Below are 21,699 nucleotides of genomic sequence, written 5' to 3' on the forward strand. Positions count from 1 at the left end.
CTTGCTCCAGCCCCTGATCTTTTATTAATTTCTTCCATACAGAGAAGAAAAAAAATTGCAACCAAGTTCTTTTAAAGATATCTCTGGAGCCTGAGCTAGAGAAATGGCCTTAGGTGGATTATTTTTTTTTTTTTACCTTGGACATTTACTACAAAGAGAGAAAGAAAAGGTGCTGTTTAATCTCTCTTCTCATGTGATCCTCAGTCTCCACTTGGTTTATTTTCCCCACATACAATCTCCTTTGTTCTCTGGTAGTAGTCACCTAAACAAGTGATTAACAGATGAAGGATCAGCTTGCAATGCTCCTAGCTGCAGGATGCGATACAAGGAAAAAATGAAGAAATCCACACTGGTTATTTTTCTGACATGCCTCCCAGTACTACATCGTCCCAACAGAGAAAACATTCTTGTAGCACACATGCTTTTTTCTTTTGAGGTGTCCCTCAGCACTACCCCAAATCTCCCGTACATCACTGCACCTTCTTTCAATTAAATTGCTTTTCTTAACTTAATTTGGGACTGTCTAATTAAAGCTGGTTGGAAGTTTTTTCCCAACAAAGCAAGGTTATTCAGCAGCTTTGAAAAACACTGATTTACCAGGGGAGAAAGACTTCTCTTTCAATTAACTTCCTTCACCTGTGGGTTGCCAGGAACTCAGGTTTCTCATCTCAGTGACAGGTTTCCATCTGAATGACTGTGGGGCTAGAGACCTCAGGGATTCTTGGCTCCTGGCCACAGAGCTGGGAGCCAACACTGGGATCTTCCAGTATGTGCAGCTATGGGGCAGCGCAGATGACAGAAACTGGTATGATTACTTTGGTTTTGAGACACCATGAACTTCAGTCGTGAAACTGGCCAAACTGCTCTCCCCAGATATTTCAATATTTCTCCTTTTTGACACAGTATTTCAACTCCATGAACATGTTAAGGGTTTTGCTTTTAGTTTGGAATGAAGCATTTCTAGAAAGCATATCCCCATGAAAGAAGGAATAACCGATCATCATTAGCAGTGAAACATATCGAAAGGGGATAACAGCTTCACCAGCTAGAAGAGACAATAGGTAAATTCAGACTACAGCTCAGATGTATTCTTTCTAAAGAAAATAATGACTTAATAGATCATCTTACTGCTCATGCAGGAGGGCTCTGGTTTTAATGCAGTTTTAAATCAATTGGAATCCTGGCAATCCTGAAGTAAATTAGTATCTTTTTGCATTGATTTCACTAGCATTAGGACTTTATCTGGGATGACTTTGTAAGATGGGACAGTTCAGTTTAAACACAAATTGGAGCTTGGGGCTAGATTCCACTCTGTGATGTCAATGGCTTATGCAAGCAGGAAGTCACACTTGATAGCCTATAATTTGTTATTATATATATAAGAGGTTGCAACAGCTACGTGGTTTATAGGTGAATAAATTTTAACATACTTGCAGATGTTGCTGGTACCATTGTTTCATGGTCCTCTTTTTTACCTTTATGTGATGACCAGCTGGGGTTTTTTTTTTTCTACTATGAATACAAATATATGTGTTTCTGAGACAAAGAAATGTGATTGTCTAAGCAATGCAGTTCAGAAAAAAGAAGCCAACCTCTCTCCTATGCCCAATATTACATCATTTGAAACAGCACACTATTTCAAGATCTTCTAAGGACAGAAACTGCATCATAGTGGAATGATTGAAATCTTGATTTCCAATAGCATAAATGTCCCATTTGCAGACTTGGAAAAACCAACATTTTTTAGGCTTAAAACCTATTCTTGTTACAGCAGGAAATGCTATCTATTGTAGCCTCAGCACACAAGGAAAAAATGCCACCTGCAGAGGACGTTATTTAATAAAAATATATCTACTTCTGTTAATTATTACTCTAAGAAAGCTTTAATTGAAAAGACATTGAAGTAGGACATAGCTGACTGGATAGAGGCTAAAATTAGGTAATTAATTTTATTTCGTTTGGTCTCAAAATTGGTTGCAACCTTTGCTTTCTGCTGTGATTTGTCGCTACTCAGCTTTCCCACTGTTACAAAAAAATCAGTTGAATTCTAAGTTGATACAGAAGATGCATATAAAGAGATCTCACCTCCCCTCTTGTGAGGACGATTTATGCAAAATAAGTTTAGGGGCTCTGGGATTTAAAGTTTACTGACTTTTGTTTGTGGGAGCTAGAGTGCCACTTTGCACATCATGAACACTGTCTGTGAATTACCTGCCTTAAGGGGGATTGTTAGCACATCAATCAAAAGTGGCTGACTAGTGCAGAACATCTCAAACAAAAGGATTAGACAATAGCTCAGATGCACTAAGATGCATTTTAAATCAGCTGAAGTGAAATTAGGTGCTTTTTGCTCTAATACTGCTCTTAAGTATAATGTTGAACAATGACTGTAAAAATAGGAGGATCTGGCTACCGTCATTTTGCTACAGAGGAGATGCCATCTATTTATTTTTCTCTTTACAAGCAGTCTACTTTACCCTCGGTAGTGGTGCTTGCTCAGTCTTATGTGCTTCATTCATAAAGGAAGAGCACTATTCCTCTATGCACGAAGTCTGTAGTGATTCTCCTTTGATTATGTGTGTAATACTCTGGGGAATGAGATGATTACACACACATATTTTTCTGTGTTTTTACATTGAAAAAGAGGGGTTCTTTTTCAGATGCTCCAGAGTTACTTTCTGCACCCATGAAGAGACCTTTGCAGTGGCAGCCGCAGTGTGATATTCACCCTTGCGAATCCTGCTACAAAGGCACCATGCCTGAGCTCAGCTCTGGTCATCCGGGACGTAGGATCTTGCAAACACTGTGTCTCATCATTTCCAGACTTTCAGGAAAAGTTTAAAGCATCAGTGGGCTAAACGCTATTCCACTTGGTGACAAATGGGGAAGACTGATTTCATCTGGTACAAGGGAAAAAACAGGCAGGTCTGCAGAGTGCCTCCTGCTGTGGCCTCACCTGGCACATTGATCTGCTCTGTCTGCTGAATTCTCCCTTTGGGTGTAAAGATGATGGGTGGCCTAATGTCCTGTCTCCCTCTAGCTCCAAACCAGACACCATGGGAGTCTGAGACAGATTAAATTCATTAGTTTTGGCCAGTTCTGATCCTACTGAAATGGGAGCTTAATTCAGTGGGATCAGAATTTGGCCCTTCGGCAGTGAAGTTGCAGTGCTTACTATGAAAAGGGTTTCTTTGATAACTTTCTAAAGAGCACAGAGAAAGCAAACTACTGCTGGACAGAGTAAGTACGGCCATTTACTCTGGGCAGCAGTCTTTGGCACTAGGAAGCTGAGCAGCCAGGCTAATGTTCTCAGCAAAGCGCTAGCAATACTTACTTATTTTATCTAGAGCTGCATGTTGGTCCCATTTGGAGGAATGCTGTGCTGCCAATGTTTAAAAACAAACAAACAAAAAAAAAAAGGAAAAAGTATTTCTGGATTGACATCAAACCAGATTTTTTCAGACTGTGTGGCAAATAGGGAGGGGCTTTTTCAGGTTGAATAAAGTATTTCACACTGATTTGGGCCATTTCTAAAGGACATGAAAGCAATGTGAAAATAAACTCATGCAGGGTGACCAGAGCAATGTTCACAAAACTGGTGAGGGGAGATCCCCTTTCTCACCCAGCAGTGTGAACTTTCACTCTCTAGGTGGGAGACTCCAACTGCTCAGTAATCCCCAGGTTTTCCTCTCAGAAAAATGTCCTAAATGCCAGGCTGTAAGGCTGGCTGCCCAAACCCGGCCTCACAGGCAGATCGAATGAAACTCCTGCGATGGACGTTGTCTGAGAAAGTAGCTCTGCTGGATTCAAGGCTGCTGGGCAATTTGTACGCCATGGGGTGGGACAGGTAAAACAGCTGAAGCTGTGGTGGTGAGCACTGCCTCGTGTCCCTGCTCTGCCACCAGCCCAGCCCTGCTCCCTGTTTTCTGAGAAATGTGGAGCTCCTGGCTGCTTGAAAGCGTTGGTACTTGGGGTGAAGAAAACTCACCGTGGCAGCTATAGAGGACACAAAGGAGCCTCTGTCTTGAATGCTGATGTGTCCACAAATGCTGTTCATGTCACGAACTTTCATTGGGCAAGAAAACAGGTGAGGATTATGGTATGGTCTGGTGTCTAGGACACTCATCTGACTTTTCCAATCCCTGCTTCCAATCATCTTCAAAGGTGAAAAAACGAAAGGCGAAAAGGTGTCCCACCAAAATCAGTATCACTGTGAAAGAGAAAAGAGGCCCATGATTTTAAGACCTAGCTTTAAATCAGTTAGAAAAAGGAGTGGATATATGCCTCCAGTCTCACAAAATCTAGTTGCTATGGCATAAGGATGCTCTTTTCCCATTCTCTGTTGTTTCAGAAATTGTTTTCAAGTCAGCTTGTAAATCTTGCCTGAAAAGTCAAAGCAAAAAACTATTGCAAAAACAACAAAATAATGCCTTCCACGTTTTATTTCAGGTGAAACTGTTGACTAAATTTGACTTGACATTATGACTGTTTGCATTTTTCTGTGACTAAGCGATTCCTTACACTCTCTGTGCTCAGCTCTAGCTTGAGCTCAGCTGTTATTTCAACCTCCTTGTACTCTGCTTTGGGAGCATGTAAGATAACTTGCTCAGTTGCTGAGCTGCAGCCTCCTCCGCATGGACGGGGGGATGTGCTAGCTTTGTGGTTGCATTGACTTTTCCAGCAAACTGGTTTCTGTGATAAACACCTGAGGCGCTAAAGAAATATGGCTTCTTCAGTCCTCCCCTTCCAAAATCCTCATCAAACAACTGTGCCAATATATATTTAACACTCACAGTCATTTCATTCACTCTATAATCTGTGGAAAACCTAAGAATTGATCTCTCAGCAGTGTTTCTAAAAGCCGCAGCCACTTTGCTTTGTTTTCACTTGAAGAGTGTAAATGTCTTTTTGGCAGATTTGATTTCTGGGCGGGCAGCTCTTGGCTAAAAACACTATCATCAGCATTGACTTCCCTTGTGGCCTGTCACAGGCAAACCATCCTGTGATTGAACAGCAGCCTGCAACTATCAATAGCCATTATTGGACTTCTTAGCTGGTGTGCACGGCACTGGGCCAGAGGCAGATCTGCATCTTCAAAATGTAGGACTTGTGGGTGCAGACCTTGGGCACAGTTTGAGCCACAAAGCAATGAAACCATACTGTTCGCTTGCACCCTGGCACTCTCCATCCCTGCCGAGATGTCACGTCTTGCTGGAGGATTTTTACATGTACATCTGGGCTGCCCTGTGGCTCCCCGTCCTCTTCTCTCTTGCCAACCTAGCTTCTTATTAAAGCTTCTGCTGAAAGTGTGAACTCAGCTGGAGGGGGGTTCTGTCTCCTTTTCCAACTTTTTATAGACCGCACATCTCAAAGCACAGGAGAGGCAGGTGATTTGGCCCCTGCCCTCTTCCAACAGCTACAGCTTCAGGGAACCACAGGAGGTGTTTCCAGCTCTGCTGCCTGCACTCCTCATCTGACAAATGAGCAGGTTTTCTGCCTCACTCCCCATGCTGCCTCTTTGTCCAAACCACCACACGTGGGCCCTCCTTTTGTCATCATCTGTTGTTAGCTTGTTAGCTGTTCCTCTGTGACTGTAGGTTCCCCTGAAAGCAAAGTGGCAGCTTCTTGTGTGGGGTAATTTTGCCATGTGGAGACCTGCAACAGGTCAACTCTGCTTCCATGAATCCCCCTGAGAACTCAGCTGTCACTGCATGGGGCTCTTGCAAGACCAAGCCCATGTCTATGCTGTGGGTCTTGTGAGCACTCAACACCTTCCAGGGCTTAGTGTGTGCCATGCCTGTATCCTGCCTCATCAAAATGGCCTTAATTCTCGGCAGAAAAGCCCTTCAGCCCAGTACGAGTCTGCCAGTCCTCCCACCCACACCTGACAGCCAATGCCTGAGGAAGGGTATGTGAGTAAAGCAAGCCCATAGCAGTATCTCCTCTAAGTCATCTCCTAGCTCTCAACAGTGTCCAGCTAAAGTAAATCCTAAGCTGAAGGTGGGGGCCTGTCAGGGGATGGTGAATGCTGTTTTTACTGCCTCATGAGATAGCAGTCTGGGTGAAATGGCCGGAGGATCCGTAGCAAACTCACTAGGTCATGCCTGTCCCTCAGTGCCAAAGTCGTGGCTACCCCTGCTGAAGACACTGCTTGGCTTGAACACTATCTCCTCCTTGTCTTTTACACCTGGATGTCTGAAGGGTAGAAGCTGCCGACTGTGCAGTGTAGTGCTGTGCTCTTGAAAGAAACCTGGAACTGTTCTTCATATTTATTAGATCATCTTTAATTTCAGACATCAGTGAGAGTTTCTGTGTGTTCTTCAGTTGCCTTCCTCCAACAGCTTCTATCTGTGTGTACAAACTCTAGTTCCCTGCTTTTCCAGGCTGTAGCACACACGCGCCTCTTTAGTTAGTGTCATCGGTGGATATACTTAATGAGCAGCTTCTTTCTGTTGGTTTGTGCTGGATATTTCTAATTGCTAAAGTCTCTTCTTAGTGGTCTTTCATTAACTGTTTTATCTGGTCACACTGTAGATCAGACAAACTCATATCACACTGTAGACTGGGAGTCAGGTTGGAGATCATGCAAAGACACAAACATGTTGAGAGAAGAATGAGTTGTCGCCCTTGTGGATTTGAACTCTGATTCTGTATCTTGATACGCTGTCATCCTGTGTTGCAGGTCTTCATGTCAGGAATATTTCTAAATCCCACAGGCCTGGTTCTCTGTTTTGCTCTATCTGTTGTAAAGCAAGAATATGTTTGCTATAGTTAGCCCCAAGCTATATAAATAAAACTGGGAAAATGGAAGCAAGCCCTATGTTTTTAAATACTCATGTGTATCTCTGTCATAATAATGACTTCTGTAGAGTCAAAAGGATCTTCCTCTTTATCCAGCTGCTCTGCTAGCTTTTATCTCAATTTATATGTTGAGTTTTGCATTACCCTGTTTGTGAGCCTACTGCTTCAGCAAGGCCCAAACAGCCGTTGATCATCTGGGCTTTGTTATCACATGACTTCACTAGAATAAGGTATTTTCATTCTCCGCTGCTTTTTTCCCCCTTAATTTCTTTCAAAACACATGCACCACTACCCTTCCTGTGGTATTGCCTGTAACTCTGCCTCTACCCTTGCATGTATGTTGTTTTCTGAAAAGTTAGTTAGAAAAGTCCTTCTCTAGCAGCAAGTGAACTTTGAAATACTGAGTTATGCTGCACACTGCATCTCCCCACTGCAGTTCGTTCTGCTCTAAAATGAGTGCAAACCTGCTGAGATGGCTGGTTCTGGCTGGGCTTGGGGTTACTGAGATCCTCAGGAACAGTAAGCTTCTTAAGTGCCAGCACTGGACCTCTGGTGGATGAGCAAACCTACTCTGTGCCTGGAGTCCAGCAAGGAGAGCAGTAACACTGAGCTGGTTTTGTAATAAGGCTAGCACTGGAACTGGCAGGCTGGGGCTGGAAGTGCTCAGGGAAGGTGTGTGTAACCGTTGTTGGGCTTTATCACTCAGCAGAGATTTTTGAGCAAGATGGAGAAGAGGCAAAATCAATTTATCAGCTGTGGCATTCCTATTGAGGACAAGATGTGTTGAATTCCCATTGCTGGGGAGATTAAGGAACTGGTGAGCATCTGTGTATAAATTAGATATATTACAACCTGCTTAGCACAGCTGATTTCTTGAGAGCACTTCCAGCCCTGTTTTCTGTGATTGAATCTGGGAAAGCAGCCACTTGTTTAAACTACACAAGGAAGGGTACAGGGAACACTAAGAGGCATAGCTGATGCTTGAGATTGCTTTGTAAGTCACACACTTTTGTGAACTTGGAAACAAGCTGCATCTTAAAAAAAAAAACCAAAACCAAAAACAACAACAAAAAAACCACCTTGTCCCATAAAGCAGGAGCGTGTAATGTCTGTTGTTAGAGATGAGATCCAACACCAGAATCTGGTTTTCAAAGCAAAGTACTAGCTCTGCCCATCCTTTGCTTGGATGAAGATACTGCTTGTGAAATTGGAGCTAGGATCAGCAGCCAAAAAATGTAGGTGTTTGGTCTTAGGATTTTAACTCAAGCCTCTCGGTACTGATTGCTTTTACAGACACTGTATTAATGTGAGGAAAAGAGAGTAGAGTATAGCACATGAAGAGTGACTCTTCCAAACACACACATTTCTGTTATAAAAGCATATTTTGGGAAGATATTTCTGCTTAGGTTTGATTTACCAAAATGAGATTTTCATTTTAAGTGTCACGGACACTTGTAGTGTATTTTGTGCTGGTTAGGGTTTATTTTCCCAGTTGCCATTCATTCCATTACATTGCCTGGGACTTGGAGACACAGCCAGACAGATCTGCTGAACACATGAATACTAAGGAAGTGGTTTCCCTAGTAACAATAACCACGTAACAGCTCGCACAACTTCCTGCCCTTCCTTACGGGATTTATTTGTTTGTGTGTTTCTCACTGGGTCAGATAGATGAGACACCAAAATTGGAGCTGGACAAGATGCACCCGGGATCATCTTACTGGAAGTGGAGAGAGTAGAAAAAAATGACTGCTGCATTTACCAGTGGTGTCATTACAGAGTTTGGCTTTGTTTTGGTTTACGGGAGTAATCCAGGGGCATGCTCGTAGCTGCCTCTGAGCAGAGGCTGAACAGACTCTAGTACAAGTCAGATTCTTATTTCAGACCACTATTTTACAAATGCCTTTTTTTTTTTTTTTTTTTTACAAATGACACTACTGTCATAATGGATTAAGTGCAGCTTTGAGACAGTGACGGATTAATGGACAGCAGCGTAGGGTAACACATACATGAAGTATGCAACCTCAGTGCAGGACTTACTGCTAGCGCTTTAGAGAAGGTGAATTAAACAGCATTGGGGAACATGGATGGATGTGCTTCTAGGTTCAGACTGCTACTAAGGGGTTGTCTGGCTGGCACGCTCTTGCTATCAAAAAAGAGGGGAGATTGATTCTCTAATACATTGCAAAGTTTTCCTCAAAGAAAGTAGCTATACCACTGTTCAGGTAGGGGATCCTGGTAGGCATGTTATGTATAATCATTAAATTGGGTTATCTTTTTAGTCTTCTAATCAGCCAGTCTATTTACAGCTCACTTGAAGCCAGGTGGAGCAATTCGCAGCACTAATCACAGGTATTAAATCTGCTTCTTCAGGCACTGAAAAGCTGAATTCCTGGATTTCATTAGGCATTGTTCATATATATTAAGTTGTGGCCACTTTTGTGTCATTTTTATTACTAAAAAATAAAGGTTAGTGTTACCTGTCAGCTGTCTGTAAAGATGAGTTTACTTAAGCTTACTTAAGATGGGTCTGTTCCTGAGCAAGCTAAAATGATTTTATCCATTGCTAGAGGGAAAAACTGATAAAGGCCAAACTGCAATCAGCTGTGAGTTTGCTGTTAAGATAATAACATGAACAGACACTGTGCAGAGATCAGCCATGCTTTGCTTTTTCAATATCTTTGACCACAATGAAATCATGACATTATCTCAAAGCCAACACATGTAACTCTAGTCATACAGATATTTACAGCTAAAAATGATAAGCTTGATCCTAAGAGATGCTGGATACACCCATCCTTGTTGCTTTTAACGGCAGTTCTGGGTGTTCAGAGCCTTTGGATCAGACTAAGATCGCCTCAACAAACCACAGTGAGGGAGACAGAGTGGAAATGGCTATCAGAACACCAAAGACAGGCTAAGATTTTATCCTTATCAGACAGAGATGAGGTGGCTCAGAGCAGTAGACCGATTCATTTCCCAGGCTATATCAAGTATTAAGACTGGCCAATGCACTTCCGTTCAGGACAACCGCAGAAATAAGCATAAGCACGTTTGTAATTAGCACTTACACTCTCCCAGCATGTGTAACACCCAGTTTCAGAACAGTAGCTTCCCATCACAGATAGCATTTTAAGCATTTTAAGATAGGCATTTTAAGCAGTTGTATTAGGGTCTTCTGCAAACCAGCTGTGTTGGAAACCTTATCAACCAAAACCAGTGTCAGACCTGTGCGCAATATGGTCTTGGCAGAGAACACCGTTTTGTGCTCTCAAGATCATTGACAGTAATGAAATTATGTTGTTGTCTTCCAAGTTGAACATACATTAAGTCCAGTCACGTGAGAGCACGTTACGTTCTTAGATTAGTGAGAAAGCAAGTGTTAGTAAAATCTACCTTTTGATTTTACAATTTCCCTGAAGGTACAGAGTCTTCCAAACTATTGTATGCTTTAGAGAGTTTATTTCTTTGTTTCTGTTTGCAAAATAAACTTTGTGATGAATACTGAATAATTAAATAAATCCAGTGGGTTTATGTGTCTGATGATACGTGCACATCAGCAATAATCCTATAAATGCATATGCAGATGTGAGCATGAATTCAGATGAGTACAGGAGCATGGCTGTATTCAATTCTGAAAATAATAATCCAGCTCCTAATTATGTAAATGTTTGGCTATGCTGATTTAGGCCGGTATATTATTCTCTGTTTTCTAACTGTACATCAATGGACCTAAAGACTCCAAAGTTTCCAAAGTTGAAGCAGATGTGTAATAGAGACTTTAAAACATTTACCATTTTGTTCAATATCAAAACATTCTTGTTTTCACAATGGTGTAATGTGGGTCTTGCAGTGTAACAAGAGCTATGAAAATGTGTGATATCTTTTGTATTTCACAGATACTTTTCTCATGGATAAGGAACTTTTCACTGTAGGAAGACTTTTATATGACTCTCGCTTGTTTCCCAGTCTATTTCTAGGCTAAATTTACTGTAAAGACAGAGGGTTTGCATCTGCCTATGTCAGTTCTCCAGTGTATTGAGGTCAGCTTCCACTCTCGATGGCTCTGATGCCTGCCTGTATAAATACAAATTCCATTTCCATCCTATTATTTTTCTAATCAAGGGTTTGTCAGGCAAAAGAAGATCTGAGGTGACTGTGTTTTCCATTATGCAAAACATTCCATTATGATAATATCTTCAGGACAGTCTTATAAAGGTGCCCTGCCCAAAGAAATCACAAATGAGAGCAGTGCAATAGTAGACAAATCCTGCATAATTTGTCCTCTCATTTAACATTCAGGCCACAGAGTTCACCCTAATTTGCCATACACATTTCCTCTGACATTTCTCGATCTGTACATATGGTAAAAATAAGAATTGGCAACTTTAACTGAATAGACTTCTGTTAAGTACTTATCAAAAGAACAAGAGAGGGGTTGTAAAAATGCATTCATATTTAGTACATCCTTCGTTTTCTTTTGCTTTCTTCGCTAAACTCACACTTAGTAAAGTCTACAGTCAATGAAATTTACCTTTTGAGCTCAAGTTGCTTCCATTCAGAACAAAGTAAAAAAATACGCTAGCAAAGAAAACCTGATATTTCTTAGAAATTCTCTTTTCTTTCTTATGCCAAATCCCAAGGGGCAGGGCTCCACAGAAAGGGAGTTTATTTTCTAAATCCTTTGAACACAAAGCTCTTATATTTTCTAGGACAAGATGTTTTCCTAGAAAATCTCAATATTGTACCTTTGTATTAATACTTTTGTCATAAAGGTGAATACACACATATATTTTATTGTATATATTTAATTTCCATTAGATGTCATTTCAATTATTCAAATATGAATTGGCTTACAAGCAGACTCCTGTGAAGACTTGTGTCTGAGTCTTGGCAAGCACATCAAGTTTCTGCAGTTTCTGTATATTTGATTTGTCTGTTCTCTCTGCTTACTCTGCAAGTTTGTTTGTTGTATGTGCATGTGTGCTAAATACGCAGAACAATGAATCTACACTGACCTCTTTGATTGGCAAAACTTCCGAATTGTGGGGTTTCTACAGGTTTTTAATGGTGATGGTTGTATCTGACCATTTCCACAGCCAGCCAACTAAATTTTAGGGCTGTAGAAAACTTAGGATTTCAATTATCATCCAAAATAGGTAATTGATGTTTTTCTTCTCTGGCTGTTTTGGAGTGTCCTTCCACATCTGGGGAACAGTATGCCATTGCTGGTCATTCTTATTCAAGGATTATTACACTGTTAAACAGAGCTTAATTTAATGCAATGTCCAGTCATGAACTTGATATCAGCTTTTAGGCCTTGAATGCATTTCTTTTTTTTTTTTTTTTTTTTTGTGTGTGGTCTGGTATATCATCATAATCATAATACTTTTAATTAAAGTCAATGCCTTGCCTTGATTTCCTGACTCAGTCTCTGATCTTCTCAAACGTTTTCTATTTCTACCTGCAATCTTTTGAAGAGCTTCTTCTCAACCGTCTCCATTCTTTCACCATTTTATTTCATTTACTGGAGATGTTTTCAGGCCATGAAGTAATAATAAATTTGAAAAAAAAACCATATGGATATTAGATGCATCATCCTTATTGTTCCATAATCTCATCCACTACTGTGCAGCATTTGTGACTGAGGTAGATGACTGTTTTAATGCATCTTTACTGAGCCACTGATGCTGAGCTGACTGATGCTGATGTGGATATAACTACATGTAGGACTAGGCTTCTCTGTAACTTCCCTTATGTTGCATGTCAGCACAGTATGTACTCTTCCTTCTCCAAGATTCAGCCATTTCATCTTTCTGGAACTCTATTTCATCTTCTTGGAGGTAGGTTTTAAGTTCTGGTCTACAAAACCAGTTTTCCAAGGTGGCAAATAATGCTTTCATTAAATCAGACATATATGCCAGTGCTGCCATATCATTTACATTTACTGAAAAGCTTTGCTATAGATTTTTCAAAAATATGCCCTCCAAGCTAACAGCAACGTTCAGCTTCATGATGAATAGTGAGAATGATTCCATGTCCCCTACTCCTAAATCAAACTTTGAATTAACCAATTACTTGATTTTTCTACCATTTCTTACTGCACTCAATACACACCTTTTATAATTAGTTATCTGAAACTCCACATATCTGCACCCTCTATATTGTATCCCCTCAAACCAAGTCCGTTGTTTCCCTCCAAAAGCTTTACCCACCTTTATTACTCCCCTCCCATCAGTTGTCAAGAGTTATAATTTGATCAATACAGCTTGTATCTGCTGTGAAGTCACACTGCTCTGGCCCTCTGTTTCCTCTGAAACTGGCCTTAATCTGTTGGTAATTATGTACAGGATGGTTTTTTTCCACCAGTGACTAAGGTTAAACCACTGTAATTATCTGGATCGGCAGGATCTTTCTTTCTTTAAAGCTAGTACAGGTATCGCCTTTAGCTGCTTACCTGCTACTTCCTTGTGTTCCTGTACATCCATGTATCTGGTTTTTGGCTGCTTTGTTGGCACTTACACTGGCAGCCTTCAACAGCTCAGCTGTTACACTGTCTGCTCCTGCAGCTATCCCGCTTCACTGCTCTTCTCGCTTTTCTTCATCTGCAGACCTAAGTAGAACAATACATCAAACAACATAGCTACCAGGACCTTTTAAGTCAGTGATGACAATATATTTTGTACTTTACTAAAAAACCAACACATTATTAGGATTATTGGACCAAGCCCCAGCTTATCACATTTGTATGCATGGCTGATATATCCATATTTATGCTCTTTTCTTTGAGGTCTCATTTCTTAAAAATGGTCCCCAAACCAATTTTCCACCTTCACGGGACATAAGGAGATACCTTCTGAAAACCATCCCACGTGCATTAACATACATTGTTATGCAGCCAGATTTAAAATTCTTGGTTGGAGCAGGCATTTGTATGAAGCCTGAAGGCCAGCATAGGCCATCGAGTCTGCTCTGTGGATCTCCATGATTTAGCAGCAAATGTTTGGATGGGAGCTTGCTGCATCCTGTTGCCTCTTCTGCTGTCACTTCTGCCATAGCCACTGCTTCTCTCCTGCCACCAGAGTTCCAAACAGCGAGCCAGCAAAGCATTGGACATGCACGACTAGCAAAATGCTCACAGTACTATCTGCTCTCTCTTCTCCCCCGTGGTTCTGACCTCAGTTGAATTTGCACCTCTGTCTGCAGTCCTGGGCATCCAACTCCAGGCAGATGCTCACTGCAAGAGCTTTTCAGATGTCATTGTATTTTTACTCACTCTTCTTGACTTCTTTTACTCACTCTTCCTAACTGCCACACTGTCCAAAGCCAGTAAAACAGCCAGGCTCTCTGAACCAAACTGGGGAGAAGCTCCAGCAAGCTCAGTCTCATGGTACCGCTGTGCCTGGTCAGAACCAGGCATCTTCTGCCCGGGTCAGTTCAAACACCACCTATTCCCCATGGAGGAGCACAGCAGAACTGTGAGGTGAAGCATAAATGAGAGGACATATTCTGCCTTCATTGCTGGATGAATTTGAAGAGTAGCCCTGCAAAAGAGCATATTCTACCTGCTCAGTACCAAGGGGATCAAGTACCACAGTATATTCCCTGGAGGAAATGGTTGCAGTTTCTTGGCTATGAGCATGTGAACGAAGCTGTGCTTTCTGTTTCACTATCAAGACTATTATCTGTAAAACTGTACCTTCCTTTAATTAAACAGCAAAGATTGAGTTTGCTTAATTCTACGTTCTACTGAAAAACACACGACAGTGGAAATGATGGATTCTGGTGTCTGCCAGCTCCCTGATACCCTCATGTGTTTTAGCATCTAGGCAATTAAGGCATTCATGTGGTAATGCCTCCATTATACTTTTCACATTAATATGATAATTTCTTCTGGATTGTTTAGTCAAATTAATTGCATTGAGCCTTATTCAGGTATACCAAGCATCTTCTAAAGAGAGTTATTAAACTACCAATTTTTATCTCACTTAAGAATTACTTAATAACAACATTCAGGAAAGCTGGTTCATGATCTGATATGGTGAGAGCTCCAATTTTTGTATGTGTTGTGTTGTCAGGCAGCTTGTGAGATAATAGAAGAGATCTGCTCTTGGCTAGGGAGAGGATGAGATGTGAAGTTTTCTCTGCTGGAGTGCATATGCCTTCAGACATCAAAGCTTTTAAAATTTTCCATAGAGCAGAATGGAAACGGGACAGTTTATCACCTGGGGTGCTGCCTGCTCCCTACTGCTTTGCCTGCCCAGCAGGTCCCCCGGGCAGGAGCGAAAGCAGTTCAGATCAGAGGCCTGAAGTGGGAGCATACTCCTGGCTATGGCTGTGGGCATCCACTGACAGTAGATAGATGCCAGGACTAAAAATAAATGATAACTGTTTTTTTTCTGGGAACTTTATAAGGACAACAAACCTCAGTAAAGAAGCTCTATCCTGAGCAATTATAAACCAAGCACCTGCAGGAGGCGTTTCTTCACTTTTTAAAGGCTCTGACATTGAACTTTAGATCTATCTTTTCCTCCAGCATGGCATGGAAATAAACTGTAATCGCGTAGCGCTGCCAGTCTATATTATAAAGACTCTCTTGTTATAAGATAGATGTTTGGTTACAAAATGGGAATCTCCTAAAATACACACCCATTTTCTTTGTTCTTAGTCTACAGCAACATGAGAAAGCTATGTATGACAAGTTCAGAGGCAGATGCTCCATAGGCTGCACAGAACTGGTCAGGGAGCAGCAGTGAGAAAGACACGGCTGTCTCCTGCGAATGTGAAAGGGGTCTCTGAACAATGTCAGCTATGAACAATGTCAGCTATGAATTTGGAAGGGTGACATTTTTATTTATTTTTATTGGGTGATTATCCACTTGTGAGAAATACAGGCCAAGGGTCTGGGAAAACTAATTATGTCTGGAATTTATCTTGATAAAATATAAAGGCAGATTATGTTCCTTGGGTCAAAAGCTGTTAGCATAAGTATAAGATTATGAGTTCCTTGGTCCTTTACTGCTTTAAGAAAAAAGAGAGAGAGGATTTTTAAAGAAAAACTGAGAGTACTGAAATAATTACTATGTGCATGCAGTGAGAATTTGTTGATTAGGCTGGTAGGTACTTCTTCAAAATATTATTCTTGCTGATTTTAGGTGTCATGTCCATTACCTCAGCCAAAGGGCTGTTATCACAATCTCTGTAGCAAATAACCTTCCCCAAGGTTTGCCTTTTTGTTTCTAAAAGATCACCTGATTCTCTTGGACTGTTGAGCTCAAGAAAAATGGAAAAAAGTGTCAGATAATCCTTTCAAAGGCAAAGTACATGCTGAAGGAAAACACATTTTCATGTGCTGTCAGCAGCAGCCAAAGTACCACTTCCTATTTACAGGGCAAAGGAAAAAGGGGTGAAATACTTGTGTACACACTAATGGCTGTGTATCCATGAAAATTCTACTCCGAATCCTAGCCAAACTGTCTCTGACTGGCTTGAGATAAATAATCACCCAGCACTAATCAGCAAAGTTAAAATGTTGGTTTTTTTCAACCTTGTTTTTAACTGAGCAATGCCATATCTAAATTTCTAGCCCAACAGTTACTCCAAATATTTTAAAATTTAGTTCAGATTTTAATCCAGAGGATGACAATCTCAGCCTACAGTTGAGTTGTCACGTTACTGATCATCACCACTGACCATCTGCCTCTGGTCAAATTTCTTTTATTGAGCTCCTTTTTTATTTATTCCTGGAGGATTTGCTGCACAGTATGACAAATACCTGTCTGTCAGTGGAGTGTTCTCAACTTAAGTGGTTAGGCTTGTTGAGAAGCAGTTATGACTCTTTATCTCCTATCGACAATATAAAAAGGATAGAGTTTGTGCCTCCTCTTGCACCATTTAATCTGTACCAAGGGCAGCTGCTTCTCCCATTAAGAGACCTGCTCTATAGCGTGATTAGTGGCACTGGGAGATCCAGTCACAGTAGATGTACCACAGCTGACCTGGCTTGCAAAGTCCTTATGCCCAGTCCAGAGTTTCTCAGTGGCAGGCAGCTCTCCCGTCACAGCAGCAGAGGAGTACAGCTCCTTCAAAAACAGTAGTCTGCAACCCATATTGGTAGAGATGGCAGGACTGCTATGCACAACTGCCCTTGGGGTTTCCCTGCCTATTAACTGATCAGATGTGTGTTGCTTACACGGTCTGATGTGTATTTAAATTGCCATTGACAATGGCATACTGAGAGAGACACTTATTAGAGCATAAAAGGGAGGTAGGGAGAAAAAACTGGTGGTGAAGCAAGTAAGTAAATAAATATAAACATGCTTAGTCAGAACATTCATCTGTCATAGTGATTGCTTTTAAGATAAGAATAGATATTAAGAAGCTTGTATGATACTATAAGACAATACAGTTTAAGGTGATAGACTGGTCACAGACTAATATTGTGATTTTATATAAATCCATTGTAAAGAGTCTTGCGATCCATAGCAGGGGGGAGGTGATAAATGATGGCCTCAAGTCCTGTTGCCCCTCTTTTCAGGGGACTGAGTCAGCATCAAGTCTCTCAGCCTGGTGCATCCCTTTGCAGTACTGGAAGGAATAAAAGAAGAGGAATTTCTCCCCACATTTTTCACCTCAGCGGATGGTGCAGCTATGTCTAGACTTTTTGTTTTTCAGGTCAGAATAACTAATGATTAAATTTGCTTTCTGAAGGTGCAGTTCCAGCTGCAGCTTCAAGATTTTTTGGTGCCCATCAAAGCTGGGGCTGTTGCCATCAGGAGTGGCATCGCCTCCTCTCCCATGATGCCTTCCCTTTCCCCTCTGCTGGCACTAGCACCCCTGCAGCCATGCCAAGAGCTGGAGAATGGAACTGATGCAACTGGAAGTGTAGTGGATTTTGTTGCTAAGCTTTCAGCTGGGGCAGCACACCGCTCAACTTCTCCCCACTGCCCCATGGGCGTTGCTGCACACAGCAGGAGTGGGAGAAAGGGCCAGCAGTGGGAAGAAGTGTGGGACCATCTCCCTCAGGGGGCTTAAAACAATTGTGATTCACAGCCCTCCAAAGCTTTCCAGGGACGAAAAATAGGCCTCAGGAAAAAGAAATCTGTGTGCCAGCTTTAGGTTAAATTCCTTTTTCTATCACAGACATCCTACCTCACTTTGAACAGGTCATTTTAATCTCTTTTTGCCTTAGATTTCCTTCTCCTAAACGAAGACAGAACAGTACTTTTATCTTTCAGAAGAAACACATTAGAGATTTTGAGGTGCTGAGGTGCCTAGGTACTCTGGGAATAGGGGCAGAGAAAGACTTTTGATAGGTCTGCAAATATTTTTAAAGTGCTTCTGCCTCAAGCTTCCCTTTTTAATTGCCTTAATTGTAGACAGCGTTTGTACTGCACAGCTAAGTTCTTTGTAGCTTAACATTTTGTAAGTACCCTTGCTTTTGGCAAATCATTGGTGTAACTGAATTCCAGATAATAGAATTCAAGGTATAAAGATGAGATATATGGCAAAAGATGGAAGGGTTTTTTCAGGCTTTAGAAACGTTTTCACTGTGTTTCAAGTTTCCGTAACTTTTAGTGGCGTCACTCAACAACAGTGTGAGCAAGCACTCCATGGCGAAAACACCAGCTGTGGTCTATTTTACATGCAGTTACCTTTCAGTCAGTCGTTCCATAGCATTACTCACTCCATCCAAACCTCAGCCTGATCTGCGATTGATGCAAGCTTGTCAGACCTGACATTGTGATCTTTTTTCCAACAGAGCTAATGTATGGTTTTATTTGTGACAACACCCATCACTTGGCTTCAGACTAATAAACTTGCTTTAATACAGAGCAGACAGAGTGGTTGTTTGGACCACAACCATTTTTCCAGAAATAGATGATAGTACTACATCAATAGTGTCATTGTGGTCCTCTTCCGAGTCTAAAAAGCTATGCTCACAGAGTAATATTTGAAATGTTTATCCCTAGAAAAAATATACTTGATGGAGCCATAACAAGTGGTAGAATATCCCTTTTCCCTCAGAATTTAAGATTAGAATGTCTATATTTATAGCTAAAGGAGGATACCACTAGAAATAAATATTTACTAAGGTGGTGATAGTATTACAAGGGCAGACCTTCATTCAAGAAGAAAAAGTCAGTCTTGTATTTACAAAACTCAAATGAGAGATTACAGACTCGTTATTCTGGGATACATCTGCCCAACTCTGGCAATCTGATTTTAAACGGTGATTACCAGAAAGCACAGGCACCAGAACTTTTTACATATAAGGCCCCGGAGAGATGCTGGGACCTGGGGTATTTGAAGTCATTGGTCTGTTTCTGAAACTGAATCTTTACATTTTCTCTCTAGCTTTAACACATACTCTTTTTTGACCTTGGAAACACACTTCATTTCTCCACGTTTAAGTTCCTGCATTTAGAAAATGGGGATTAAGAACATAGATGCAAAGCTGCTCTAAGTTTATTGATATTTGCAGCTTTCAGAGCTCTAATGGGTGGCACCGTACAAAGGCAAAGAGTTCTTTACATTTTACTGAAGTGATTCATTTTTCAGCTGGCCACAATGTTGTACTGCAAGTCTTCAATGAGTGTGGACTTGCCAATTTGAAGAAACAACTGATTTAACTAATTGGTTTTTCAAAGACAGGTAGAGAAATTGGTGCAACCCCATCACGGAGATAAATTTATATCAGGCTGAGTGTCTTATATTGATTAAGCTTATGTCAGCAAGCAATCAACTTGCTAATTCCATGAAAGGCACTTTTAAACTGAAATAAGAGTATCTACACAGGGGGTTAGTTTTATATTGGCACTTTTTCCCAAATAAGACAAGCCTTTAAGCCCCATATCCCTGGTGCTGTGCATTTCAAAAGAAAAAAAAAAAGAGAAAAAGTAGAAGAAGTGGCATAGTAGGCATGGCAAAACCAATTAGGTTTAAGATATATCCTGTCCTTGGCACCCTGAGTGTGACATTGGCTCAGAATTAGGTTTGCTATGATTTGAAGCTGCTATTTAACATGTTATGGCGGAACACAGTTCTGTCACAGCTTTTTAATGGCTCAAATGATGGTGACTGGCATATCCCAGAGATGTGGGTTCAAGGCTGTGGTTTCATGGCAGCCTAACTTCTGCTGCAGATCAACTCCAACAATGAAATCTTTGTATCATGCAACCCAGAAGCCGCAAATACATCATTTGTAAGAAGGAGGGAGAAGTGCCTGCCAGAGCAGTTCAGTAAACCCTTTTGCTTGCTGTGGCAGTGGTGTAGACAAAGTTTAGGACGAGCTGCTGCAAGCCCTTCTCTGCCAAAAGGAAGACCCAGACCTCCAACTCTTGATTGTCATCACATACGTACTTGGAAGGGTGTATGTGTAGGCACAGTGCACTGTATTGCCAAATTCTAAGCAAATATTTAAATTAGAATCTGCATTTTTTAAAAGTCATGATCTATTCAAAGAAGCAGCCTCACAATTGTAAAAAAAAGTGTGTAAATAGAAATATAAAAACTCAATGGCTTTGCAGAAATACTAACTTTGCCCATCTGTCTAGCTATAATAAGTGGCAGAGCAACAGAGAATGCCTGAAAGAATCACATCAGCAAAGTGCTTCCTGATTTTTAACAATTATTTAAACATTAATTGATAACAACACATAAGAGCCAGAAGGTAGACAGCCCTTCTTTTCCCTTCCCATCCCTTTCTATTGCTTTCTATTCAGTGTTCATAGTTTTATGTACATCCTTCCCCATGAGTCAAAGCGCTTCAAAAATTGAAGAGTAAACAAGAAGTCCTCATCTCCCTCACTTTCCTGGTAGAGTAGGTAAGGATAGAATTTCCCTTGCTTTCCAAAGGTGTGACTGGACCCTGCTTCCAATGGCATGACTACCACTGAGAGTCAAAGTGCAAAAAAAGAGGTGTTTTCCTCTGAAAATACAGAAGTACATAAGCATGCCAGAATCTTCTGGATGTTACAGATTTAGAGAGCCAGCTGTTGTACTAGCTGTGTCTCCTGCATATGGGCTGATTCCTCCCAAGCAGACTTGAGGCTGAGGGTCTTGCTGCAGTGGTATGCTGCTGTCATGGGGCTGTGGCTGCTGAGATCAGTCATCCCTGACATAACTGGGATCAGTCCAGTGTGAGACTTTGAGATGAGGAAGAAAACCTTGATAGACTCTGTATTCGGCATGTGGCCCACTGAATGGAACAGAAGACTTGGGACACTGAGATATGTGGCTTGTCCTGCTGGTCTTCAGTGCTGGGAACTCCATAACAGTTTTCTTAACATCAGCAGTACCATAAGAAAGAACACAGAATTACAATAACCATCCCTGCAGATGGTAAATATGTGGCTTTCCACAGATAAGTCCAAATCCAGTAAAAATTACACAATCTTGTTAGTCATTACGGAGACTAGAGACATCATGAAAACCAGAAGCAAAGAGTCCAGACGCACACTGATGTTCAACAGCTTCATGTTCTGACAAGGATACTAGGGGAGGAGAGGCTTGAACACTTTGCAGTTGGGCTATGTGTTGTGATTGCATATGTGAGCTATACAGAATGACCACGTGTGACAACAGGGAACGAAACTTCATCATCCTTAAGGTAACATTCACTACCATGAACTTCGAGATTTTTCTGAAGTGCTTCTTCTTCTCCTCCTTGAAGACTGTGGGAACAGGTTAAGGATGGTTTATCTGGGGCCCACATGAGATATCTGATACACTCCTAGAGGTGCCACAGTGTCAAGCAGTCGCTATGCAGCCGGGCTCACAGAGTAGGGGAAATGCTAACTAGAAAAGTCAGGTGCAGAACTGGGGGAAGGTCTAGAACAGTAATCCTGTCTATCCTTAAGACAATTCCTTTCACACAACCAGCCCAAAGTTTCTGAA

The 21,699-nt window shown here is 41.2% G+C and overlaps 1 long non-coding RNA gene across 1 annotated transcript in view; it reads right to left on the reverse strand.

Annotated features, from left to right (window-relative positions):
• LOC142052550 (uncharacterized) overlaps positions 1–21,699 on the reverse strand; it is a 28,162-nt gene continuing 6,463 nt past the window's right edge. Inside the window, exons 5-6 of the long non-coding RNA XR_012658872.1 lie at positions 13,259–13,414; positions 1–6,740 (exon numbers count right to left, since the gene is read on the reverse strand). This is a non-coding gene — a long non-coding RNA (uncharacterized LOC142052550). The remainder of the gene's footprint in view (positions 6,741–13,258; positions 13,415–21,699) is intronic.

The sequence above is a fragment of the Phalacrocorax aristotelis genome, chromosome 2 (assembly GCF_949628215.1).
Source record: "Phalacrocorax aristotelis chromosome 2, bGulAri2.1, whole genome shotgun sequence".
In the NCBI taxonomy this organism is placed as follows: Eukaryota; Metazoa; Chordata; class Aves; order Suliformes; family Phalacrocoracidae; genus Phalacrocorax; species Phalacrocorax aristotelis.